Source organism: Leptonychotes weddellii, chromosome 10, assembly GCF_054177405.1.
Source record: "Leptonychotes weddellii isolate Sample4059 chromosome 10, ASM5417740v2, whole genome shotgun sequence".
In the NCBI taxonomy this organism is placed as follows: domain Eukaryota; kingdom Metazoa; phylum Chordata; class Mammalia; order Carnivora; family Phocidae; genus Leptonychotes; species Leptonychotes weddellii.
In genome coordinates, this window is record NC_138378.1 from 52,675,928 (window position 1) to 52,688,490 (window position 12,563).

A 12,563-nucleotide genomic window follows, 5' to 3' on the forward strand; every position below is an offset into this window, starting at 1 on the left:
GTGAAATAAGTCAAGCAGAGAAAGTCAATTATCATATGGTTTCACTTATTTGTGGAACATAAGGAATAGCATGGAGGACATTAGGAGAAGGAAGGGAAAAATGGGCGGGGGGAATTGGAGGGAGAGATGAACCATGAGAGACTATGGACCTGAGAAACAAAGAGGGTTTTAGAGGGGAGGGGGGAGGGAGGATTGGTTAGCCTGGTGATGGGTATTAAGGAGGGCACGTACTGCATGGAGCACTGGGTGTTATATGAAAACAATGGGTCGTGGATCACTACATCAAAAACTAATGATGTATTGTATGGTGACTAACATAACATAATAAAATTTTTTAAAAAAGATAATTAGTGGGTATTTACCCCCTCCCTAAAGTGGAAATACTAATTAAAAAAGATATGTGCACCCTTATGTTCATTGCAGCATTATTTACAATGGCTAAGATACAAAAGCAACCTAAGTATCCATCAATAGATACTCAGCCATTAAAAAAAAAAAAGAGATCTTGCCATTTGTGACAACATGGATGGACCTAGAGGGTATTATGCTAAATGAAATAAGATGGAGAGAGACAAATACCATATGATTTCACTTATATGTGGAATCAAAAACAAACAAATTAAGGAAAAAAAACCCATAAAAACAGAGAAAATCTGATGGTTGTGGTGGGAAGCAAAATGGGTGAAGGGGATTGGGAGATCCAGGCTTCCAGTTATGGAACGAATAAGTCATGGGGATAAAAGGTAAAGCATAGAGAATATAGTCAATGGTACTATAATAGTGTAGTATGGTGACAGATGGCATGACACTTGTGGTGAGCATAGCACAATGTATAAAGTTGTCAAATCACTATGTTGTACACCAGAAACTAAGGTAACATTGTGTATCAACTATACTTCAGTTACAAAAAAATCAGTGGGACACCATGGTGTCCAGTATATTAAAATTTGGAAAAAGTACATTAAAAAACCTTAAAATGTGCACAGAACACCTTAGGGAACTCTGTGGAACAGAGCTGAAAACCAAGGCTCAGTTGATTATTAAAGGTCCTTCCATTCCAAGATTTTCATGATGGAACAAAACTGTAGAGTGCAAATATTGTGCCTGACAGTCCTCTCATAGTTTGTGTGTGAATGTGATCCTACTGGAAGAAACAAAAATATTCCAGAGTTTCAAAAACAGAAAGGAAAAAGCTATATAATGTTAAAATTCTCTGGACATGGTACAATATAAATAAAAACAACTTGAGGGGCACCTGGGTGGCCCAGTTGGTTAAGTGTCTTCCTTCAGCTCAGGTCATGGTCCCGGGGTCCTGGGATCGAATCCTATGTTGGGCTCCAGCCCCACGTTGGGCTCCCTGCTCAGTGCAAAGTCTGCTTCTCCCTCTCCCTCTGCCCCTCTCCCCCACTTATTCTCTCTCCCTTGTGCTCTCTCTCTCAAGTAAATAAATAAAATTAAAAACAGACAAACAATTTAAGTATCAGAACTTACATGAGAGGGCACTTTGAAAATTACATTATGATGCATTGATCCTTCCCAAGAATGCAAACTTGATTTAACATCCAAAATCAATCAAGGTAATACATCATATTAATTAAAAAATATTAATTAAATGGCAAAAGCCATATGATGAATGCAATAGACACAAGAAAATCATATGACAAAATCCAACATGTTTTCACAATAAAAACAATCAACAAGATAAGAATAGAAATTCCTTAAACTGATAAAGGGCATCTATGACAAAACCACAGCTAATATCATACTTAATGGTGAAAGACTGAACGCTTTCTCCTAAGATCAGGAACAAGACAAAGATATTCACTCTTATCACCTTCATGCAACATTGTACTTTTAGCCAGGGCAATTAGACAAGAAAAACAAAAGCATCCAGATTGGAAAAGAAAAAGTAAAACTATCTCTATTTGCAGATGACATGATCTAGAATATAAGAAATCTTAAGGAATCCACTAAAAAACTATTAGAACTAATAAATGAGTTTAGTGGTATGGCAGGATAAAAGATCAGCTTATAGAAATCAATTTTATTTCTATATGCTAGCAGTGAATAATAAGAAAATGAAATTAAGAAAACAATCCCATTTTTAACAGCAGCAAAAGAGAATTAAACACTAGGAAATTTAACCAAGGAAACTGAAGATTTGTACACTGAAAACTATAAGACATTGTTGAAAGAAATTGAAGATATAAACAAATGGAGAGATATTTCCTGCTCATAGAGTGGAAGGATTAATATTATTAATATGGCAATACTCCTCAAATTATCTACAGATTCAATGCAATCCTTATCAAAATCCCTGCTGGAAATTTTTCAGAAATTGACAAATTTACATGGAAATTCAAGGAACCCCAAATAGCCAAAACAATCTTGAAATCTTGAAAAACAAAAACATTGGAGAACTCACACTTTCTGATTTCAAAATCTTACTACAAAGTTCAAGTAATCAAGATGGTGTGGTACTGGCATAAGGATAGGTATACAGATTAATGGAATAGAATTCAGAGTCCAGAAATAAACACCCACCTTTATGATCAATTAATTTTTGACAAGGATAACAAGATAATTTAATGGAAGAAAGAATAAATAGTCTTCTCAACAAATGTTACTAGGAAAACTGAATATCCACATGCACAATATTATACATCTATACAAACAGGAACTCAAAATGGATCATAGACTTACGTGAAAGGGCTAAAACTACAGGATTCCTAGAAGAAAGCACAGGAGTAAATCTTTATGGCCTTGGGTTAGGCAATGGTTTCTTAGATATGACACCAAAAACATAAATTAAAAGAGAAAAAAATAGATTACTTCATCAAAATAAAAAATCTCTGCACCAAACAACACTATCAAGAAAGTAAAAAGGCAACCCACAGAATGGGAGAAAATATTTTTATATCACGTATTGGTAAGAGTCTTGTATCCAGAATATATAAAGAACAGTTACAACTCAATAATGAAAAGACAACCCAATTAAATAGTGGACAAAGGATTTGAATAGACCTGTCTCTGAAGAAGATATATAAGTAGTCAACAAGCACATGAATATAAGCATATTTAGTCATGGGGAAATGCAAATCAAAATCATGATGAAATACCACTGGATAACAACTACAATGGCTATAATAAAAATATAGTTAATAACAAGTGTTGGCAAGGATATGGAGAAACTGGAAACCTCACACACTACTGGTAGGAATGTAAATGGTGCTGCCATATTGGAAGACAGTTGGGCAGTTCCTCAAAATGCTAAACATAGTTGTCATATGACCCAGCAATTTTGCTCTTGAGTATATACCTAAGAGAAATGAAAATATACATCTACATAACAACTTGTACATGAATATTCATAGCAGCATTATTTGTAATAGCCAAAAAGGGGAAACAACCTAAATGTCCATTAGCTGATAACTGAATAAACAAAATGTGGTATATCTACATAGTAAAATGTTATTTGGCAATGAAAATGAATAAAATACTGACTCGTGCTACAACATGGATGAACTTTGGAAACATCATGCTAAGTGGAAGAAGCAAGATGCAAAAAGCCACATGTTGTATGATTCCATTTATGTAAAATGTCCGGAATAGGCAAATCCATTGAGAGAGAAAGTAGATTAGTGGTTGCTGGGGGAAAGGGTTCAGGTGGGGGGTGGCCAGAAAAAAGAGTGACAGCTAATACCTACAGGGTTTCTTTTAGTGGTGCTGAAAGTTTTAAAATTATGTTGTGGTGAGGACGGCACAACTGTAAATATTACTAAAAAGTGCTGAAATGGATACTTTAAATGGATGACTTATGGCATGTGAATTACATCTAAGGAAGTCATGTTAAATCTAATATCAAAACTTCTTTTATTTATTCATTTTTTAAATTTAAATTCAATTAGACAACATATAGTACATCATTAGTTTCAGATGTAGAGTTCAATAAATCATCAGTTGCATACAATATCCAGTGCTCATCACATCACATGCCCTCCTTAATGCCCATCACCCAATTACCCCATCCCCCCACCCATCTCCCTTCCAGCAACCCTCAGGTTATTTCCTATAGTTAAGAGTCTCTTATGGTTTGTCTCCCTCTCTGATTTCTTCCCATTGAGTTTTCCTTCCCTTCCCCTATGATCCTCTGTTTTGTTCCTTTAATTCCACATGAGTAAAACCATATAATTTTCTTTCTCTGATTGACTTATTTCACTCAGCATAATACCCTCCAGTTCCATCCACGTCAATGTAAATGGTAAGATTTCATCCTTTTTGATGGTTGAGTAACATTCCATTGTATATATATATATTACACCTTCTTTATCCATCCCTCTGTCAATGGACATCTGGGCACTTTCCATAGTTTGGCTATTGTGGACATTGCTGCTATAAACATGGGGGTGCAGGTGCCCCTTTGGATCCCTACATTTGTATCTTTGGGGTATATACCCAGTAGTATAATTGCTGGGTCGTAGGGTAGCACTATTTTCAACTTTTTGAGGAGCCTCCACGCTGTTTTCTAGAGTGGCTGCACCAGCTTGCATTCCCACCAAAACTTTTTTTAAAATGCAAAACTAATAGTATCTGCTACAAGAAACTCACAAAATATAAGTGTATTAAAGGGGAGAAGTGTCAAAATATCACATTAATAATGGTATTGATCACATATTTGAGGGCTTGCACTATGCCAGGTACTGCTCTACAGCTTTTCACAAGTCAGAACTCATTTAATCCTCACAATAACCCTACGAGGTAAGTTACTGTCCCTATGTTATAGTTGAGCATACCAAGACACACGTTTCACACAGACAGCACTATCACAAGCAATTTAGTTGTAGAGCTTGCAAAGTCAATCCCCTGCCTCTCAAGAAACAAGGTCAATTTCTGGGACTAGTAGGTATTCAAAGCTGCCTCCATCTGCCCAATAAAAGTCCAAAAGGGCAACTCAGGTCTTAGACCATGAGGGTGCGTCTAGTTGTGCTCAGACTGAGCTTCGAGGTGATGAGGGGAAATGGAGTTCAGAATCTGTGTTCTCTCTTTTCTGTGGAGTGGAGGATAGGCAAACCCAGGAATGTTCCCACACCAAGATAGAGAGGAGTCCAAGTTAGGGTTGTTGTGTCTGATTTCCCAAGGAAACCTCTGAATGGCTCTGAGGTAGAGTTCTCTCTCTTCTGAACTCAATGCATTTTTATAACACAAGAAAAGGGAAGTTTGGGTATGCCAGCTGCAGATTTTCAATTCCTGTCTGAGAAAAAATTAACATTGTTCCCAAGAACAGGAAGAGATTTGGGGTGAAAGACAATGCACCGAAATTGTAACAAGGTTATCAATTATGTTACTCAACCACCAGACAGAGACATGTCTCATGCCTAGAAAGTGTCTTGGTCTTCTGCAGAGATGACTCAGAATTAACGGGACTCTGGTTTCCTCAGCTCTAAGTGTACGCAATTTCTAAGTGACTGCTTTGCAATAAGATTCAGCTGCTCAGGTTGAGATTCCAAGAGGATGAAATTGCTTTCCAGATGTTGCTAGAGCTGGAGAACCTAGATCTCTGTAGCCAGCCCTATAGATGCTATCCTCAGAATTCCATCTCTACCCCCCCCACTCCCCAAAACACACACACACACACACACACACCCAGGACCAACAAGGCCAGGCAAGGTACCTTCCTTCCTTTCCCAAGCCAAAGATGTGTTTCACCTAGCCTAGCTGCAGGCACAGAGGTAAAGTGTTCTTTTTTGTAAATTAATTTTGGGGATGTGATTATAAAAGTAATGCACCATCATTATGAAAAGTAATAAGATGTTCATATCTGATTTTGAGCACTTGGTGTGTCAGGTGCTGTGCTCAGGAATTCACTCTAATTACTTCACTTACTCCTCCTAACAACCCACTGACGCAGGTATTAAAACTATTACTTCCAATTTACACATGAAGAAACTGAGACTCAGAATGGTTGAATAACTTGTTCAAAGTCACCAGTGGCAGAACTAGGGAACAAAAGCCTGTTTGAGTTTAATCCCTGCACTGCATTGTTAAAATGCAAGAGGGAATGCGTGAAGTCTTGCAAAGGAGGGCAAACGAAGTGCTGTGTGGGCTAGATGAGGCCCAGGGTGCAATGTGTGAGGATGCAGCATAGACAGCAAAGAGCATCACTGGTACAAAACTATCCAGAATGGCAGCACCCCAACGGCAGCCCTGTCTTCGTTAACATCATGAACACCCAAGCTGACTGATTACCCAGCATGAGCCTCTACTCCTATTTCTCCCTCACTTTCCCAGATCCAAAATCCCCAAGTCCTCTTAGTTACACCGCCAACTATCTGTCCCCTCTTTCCCCTTCCATCATTCATTCATTAATTCAGAAATGGAGTGAGGGTGGGAGTCCTGGCCTCCCTTCCCAGTATTTTTGAAATAATTGCCTCACCTCTTTAATGCATCCAAGGCTTGGCACTTAGGAGGTGCTCAGGGAGTATGGAATGAATGAAGGAAGGAATGAATGAATGCGTCTTCTGCACTAACACCAGGGTCTTTCTAAAAGGTAGTTTGAATCATGTCACTCAGAAACTTTCAGAGGTTGCCTATTTTCTCCAGCATGCAGTCTTAGCCTGACATTCAAGACTTTTCATAACCTGGATCATATCAGCCTAAAAGGGAAAGCTCCATTTAAACCAAATTACTCATGCTTTCCTTAAGGGTGTCGCAAATTTTCTTGTCCCTCCTATTGACAGACTCACTAAATCTCACCATGGACTTCCTGTATTTCTCAGTCTCCCTTCCAGGCCAGGTGAGGGCTGAATAACAGGCTCTGGCCAGTGGACTCCTCCCATGATGCAGGGTCCCCCAATTCCTCCAAACCTCAGATGTTGCATAAGTGATGGATGGGCTAGTCCCTGAGAGGTTCCAAGTCTATATATTACCAGAGTAGGATCTATCTTCTCCTGACTGCTCTACACATCTTTGGTCCCACTAGTCTGTCTAGAGAGAGATTTTTCCTCTTTCTCTCCAGTTGAAATTCCTATCATCCTTCAAGTTTCAACTAGAGTATGACCTCCTCTGGGAGTCAGTCACTCCCACCTCTCTCTACTCTCAGAGCACTATCATTACCTCTATTTCAGCCCAGAGCAGAGCCCAGCTGACAGGAAATATAAGGGCTTGTCTATCACACAACACTGTGAGGTCAGAGAGCATGGACTGTGTTTGTTTAATTCTGTCTCCCACTGGACTTAGCCTTTTGATTTGTGCTTAGGAGTAGTGTTCACCTAATATTAATTAGGTCAGAGGAAAAAGTATTTACCCCTTGACCTCAGTGTATGCAACTGGGGATGGAAAATAAAAGCTTGACCCATCTGAACCTGGAAGGCACAGTGGTTGGCAGGGATCAGAGAAGGTTTCAGGTGAACAGGGCTCTAGGCAGGGTGTGTGTGTGTGGTGGGGGGGGTGCTGTTCACAGAGCCTGGTGATTGCCATCCCTCCCCCACTCCCCTAGGAAATCCGAAGCCTGTGCACAATCTGGGGGAGCTAGCAAAAAGCCTCTGCAGCTTCTAACTGTTTACCTCCTGGGTACCATGGCGACAGGAGATTGGTCACCATGGCAACCCCATTATTAACCAGAGGCAGCAACCGCTGGCAGATAGTGAATGAGGACAGAAAAGGCATAAAAACGGGTACATCAAAGACACGGGGCACACTCAGTCCTGGCCAAAGTCCCAGCTAAAATGACTGAGATCTAGCTCTGACCAGTTACCCACAGAGCAGCCATTCACCCTCTCCTGGCATCCCGTGCCCAGTAAGGACCCCATTTATGGATGAACGGAGGCTGAAGAGGAAAAGTGCGGGTGCTTGGGCATTCATGTGAAGTAAGGGCAGTTTGTGTCTTCCCCGCTCCCACCCTACTAAAGGAGCTTCCACCAGCTCAATGAAATCCCAGCTGGGTTCCCTGGCCTGGAAGAATTTCCAAGAATCCAAGACTTTGGCATACAAGACCTGGCACAGAGAGCGACAGCAATAGTAGTCACCTCCCCTCTCATTGCCCAACTTTTCACCACCCCTTCCAGTGATTTCTCACCGAGGGAGTATGTGACTTTGTTCCCAGACAATTATATTATTACCGGGTTTTATGAAGGAAAGTGTGTGTGTGTGTGTGTGTGTGTGTGTGTGTGTATGTGTCTCGCACGGGAGGTGGGGGGGGCGGACAGTGCTGGTGGACGGTTCACAGAAAAAGTTAGGGGTCTGGACAGCACAAACCCAGGTGGGAGCACCACTGCCCAGTAGTTTGGGGTACAAAGGACCATGCCAACCCCAGTTTGCCCCTCTGGAAGATTTGGAGAGGATCGTCCACTGTAGGGCTCTCTGGTTTCCAGGCGAGAGGTTGCAGAGCTTGCACGGGGAGTCCTGAGCAAGCAAATTGCTTGTTGGAGGCACCAGACCCATGGACAGAGGCCCAGGGGCAGGCTTCAGGTCCTTTCTGCTCTTCCCTCCCTTCATCCTTGGCCACATTTCTTATCTAGCTGGAGATACCCGCTTTAGAATGACAAAGTTTAAAATCTCAGCAACAGCATAAAGCAGAGCAGTTGTGAATTGAGGAATCACAAGGGGAGAAAAAAGAAACAACCCTCCATCTCCCCAGTCACCCAGCCCCAGCTCTTGTTGGGGACTGCTGGGACAGAATCCCGGGACAGCCAGAGCATGAGGAAAGGCTCCACCAGCCCCCTTGGGAATAGTGAGTAGAGGTGGGAGCTGAGCTTGGGAGAAAAGCCTGAGGACGAGGACAGAAAGCCCGTATGATTATCGGGTTAGGGGATTGCAAGGGATCAGAGGGCCTGTTGCCCTTTTCCTCAATGCCTAAGCACTAAGACCTGAGGCCCGGAATGGCCAAGATCGCGGATTATTATTTTTATCATTTAAAAAAAAAGAAGAAGAAGAAAGAAAAGAAATTGTGATTGCTCACTTCCCTAAATAATTTGAACTTTTTTTTAAAGATTTTATTTATTTATTTGAGAGAGAATGAGAGACAGAGAGCACGAGAGGGGAGAGGGTCAGAGGGAGAAGCAGACCCCCCGCCGAGCAGGGAGCCCGATGCGGGACTCGATCCCGGGACTCCAGGATCATGACCTGAGCCAAAGGCAGTCCCTTAACCAACTGAGCCACCCAGGCGCCCAATAATTTGAACTCTTTACCTCCTCCTCAGCCCACCTGTCTCTGGATCCCCAACGCTGAGTAGGGTCTAGTGTGGGCAGTCCCTTAACCTGGTCCGCTGATCGCCCTAGCTCCTGCTGCTTCCAAACCGCGGACACAACTTCCCCCCACGCGCGCGCCGTGGACTCCAGGAGACTCTGCTAGTCCCTGACCTGAAGCCACAGAAATGAGGCGGCCAAAGAGCCTCTTGCAGGGCGGGCAGCCATGGAGCCCAGCCTCTGGGTTACGGGGTGTCTTAGGGAGGTGTTGCCGGGGTGGTGTCATGCCCAGACCCCCTACCTGTCCCCATTGGGAGCCAGTCCAGTTCCTTCTGCCTTCTGTCCTGACAGCTCAGCCCGGGTCGGCCCAGGGCGGTTGCCGGACGGGAGTATAAGGGGTGCGATGAACTTGGGCACAGGGGCCGGCTTTGTCCTGTGATCGCAGCTGGAGGGGTGTGTGTGTGCCGGGGATGGGAACAGATGCCAGAGCGGGCCCTTGCTTCGCCCCTTTCTCTCGCCAAGACGTGGCCCGTTTCAGCACCGGGGACTGCGGACAGCGCCACGCCCGCATTAGTGCTTCGCCGCCCCACCGCCCTGCGCGGACTTCTTTAATTCACCTCTTGTCTGGATGGAATCAGCGACCCAGCACATCTCCCAGCGCCCCAAGAACTTCCAGCTCAAGAGCCCTTATAATCCTTACCCGCCAAAGTTTGAGTTCTCAGCGACGCGCCTCTGTCTGGCAAAGCGTCTCCTCCTCGCTCCCTCCGGGTTCTGGGCAACAGCTCTGGTCTCACTCCCTCCCCAACTCTCCTGCCCCAGGACCGTCCTCTGCGGACGGCGGAAGGAGTCTGTTGCCTCCCTCTCTGTCTCTCTCTGGAAAATTCAGGCGAGGCTCTGGAGTCTCAAAGGCGGTCCCCGAAGAGGCAGAAGCCGCCCATTCCTATCAGCAACCTTTCCGAGGGAAAAGGGGGCGAGCCAGGAGCAACAAAACAGGAAAGTCTGCCTGTCAACTCTGGACACTCTCCTAACCGGGAGCCGCCACATTGGACTCTTTCCTGGGATGTTTTACCAGTAACGTAATCCACACTGGATGAGGACACTACGGAGATCTGGGAGTCTGAAGTTTAAAGGTGGGAATATATTATTACCCTTTTAACTCGTTTGCAATCTTAGGGAGGGTTTTAGAAATAAATCTCTCTTAGGGATATTGTGTATTCTCCTTGCAGAGATTTGTTTCCTTCTGCCACAGCAGACACCACCAGATTCCCTGATCTAAACATTAAAACCCACCAATCCAGCCAAAGGAACATAAACCCTTTTTGGAGAAAATAACTTAACAAAGCCTCCACATTTTTCCAGACTCACTTTCCCCACAGAAACCATATATCTAAGGACACACCGCTCCATGGAGGATGAAAACATAAACTCACCTCCCCCTCACTCTTTGGTTCTGGATTGCAGGAGCAGGTCCCAAGGAGGAATCCAGCTGTCTTGTCTGGGACGAGGTCTGAAAGCCTTTTGGCTAACACCCTTATGGGAAGAAAATGCAGGAGCAGATCCCACAGCAGTCTGAAAATGAGAGGACTTGGAGCTCATGGTATTTCCTGAACATAGCTATTAAATTGTCTGTGCATGGAACAGATTGTCTTTAGAAGGCTTAAATTCTTGAGATTATGCAACACTTGGAGAGATCAAGTGTATATTATTCACTGGAGAAATAAAGAATTAGAATCACACACACACACATACACACACACACACACCTTAAAGAAGGAAAGCAAAACCCAGAAAAATTCTCCCCAAGGAAAAGTCAGGCTTAATTGTTCAGATTCAAGGGATACTGGTAGTGGGAATTATTCAGATTCAAGGGATTCTGATAGTGGGAAAGCAAATAAGTGGAAGTGGTGAATCAACCAAACAAAGTTGAAGCCAGAGAAGTTGGAGGAGAGGAGAGTTCTTGTTTTATTATTTGGGTTTCTGGGAGAAACCTAAAGTGAATTTAACACAAGAGAAAATATAATTCATGAGACTATGTCTCATCAAGACCTTTAGTATCCTTAATCCAGAAACTTTCCAGCATGCATACACCAGTTACCTTGTGCAATATTTTTTTTTACAGCCCTCATTGTCAGAAAATACTTTATTTTCTCTAATCCCAGTAATTTACACTACAAGTTAAAGCTGTTTCTTGTAGGAAAGGAAGGGAAGATTGGAAGCAGATGGTTATCATTTGTTGTCCGGAAACATTTCAGAGCTTCAAAAGAACCTTAAATACTGATTTGGAGAAAGAAGTAGTTACCATAAGACAATTTTAACACATAATCCTGAAAGTGAAAAATCCCTTTGAACTTTGTTTTTGAAATGCAGACCATTTAAAATCTGAGGGGGTAGGGAAACAAGACCTTACAAAATTAACTTATAAAATGAAATGGAGAAGTGCACTGAATCTGACAAAATGAGGTAGTGCATCCATGGCAGGATTGGGCACATAATTGGCCCTTAGGAAATGATGTGTGTGACAGTAGTTATTACTGAATAATTTTCCATACCTGAAAGGTACAGATAAACTGAGACTGAAAATAAGCAGAAAGAACATGGAGGGGATATATTTGTGAATTTGCCTGCAAAAGTCATCCAGTAGCAAGATTCTGTGCTGTCAGGAAAGAGGGTCCAGATTTGGCCAAAGATTCACTGAGTGGGGTGGCCTCTGGGGATCTGTCCTATTGCTCAGGTTTCATCCGAGGTACAACCAGGTGTATATGGCATAGCATGGAAGGGACAGCAATCCTTCGTCAAGATGCAGGATACAGTTAGCACCAAGCAATCCCAGATGAGTTCATGGGTTTCTTAAGAGGTCCATGGCACCAAGAGACCCAGGAGAGGGATCCTCAGAAACCCAAAGCCTTGTGTCAGATTAGGGAGACCACAGGGGGAGGGAACCATGGAGAAGGCACCATTTCCTAATTCCAACTGGGCAGGTGATATCGGGGTGGGGGAGGACCAGGTGAATCCTAGGTTGCTTCAGCCTCAGTCAGTATTCACTAAGGAAATGAATAGGGGTCTATGTGGGAAAGCGTGGCACCCAGGCATCAGGACCTGAGGAAGACTGGACCTGGGGAACCTGGTGAGACCAGTTCTACCCGCCTGTGGTTTCACTGCCAGAGAAATAAAAGGATAAATACTAGCTGTGCCCAGAGGGATTGAATTCAAGCATGAGCATGAGCAGGTGTGGCTTAGGGGACTCCCCAGTAAGATGTAGTTTTAATTGTTTTTAAATTTTAGAAAAAACGTGATTATGGTCTACGTAGTCTGGATTTGCTTTTTCCCCCCAATATTAAGATTCAGTGATATTACTTCTAGCTATGGTTCTTTCAGGTTTGC

At 43.0% G+C, this 12,563-nt stretch overlaps 1 protein-coding gene across 1 annotated transcript in view; it reads right to left on the minus strand.

Moving 5' to 3' along the window:
* CNGA3 (cyclic nucleotide gated channel subunit alpha 3) overlaps positions 1-10,368 on the minus strand; it is a 46,924-nt gene extending 36,556 nt beyond the window's left edge. Inside the window, exon 1 of the mRNA XM_031028731.2 lies at positions 9,883-10,368. The gene's annotated coding sequence lies outside the window, so the exon portion shown is untranslated. The remainder of the gene's footprint in view (positions 1-9,882) is intronic.
* Between the last annotated feature and the right edge of the window lie 2,195 nt (positions 10,369-12,563).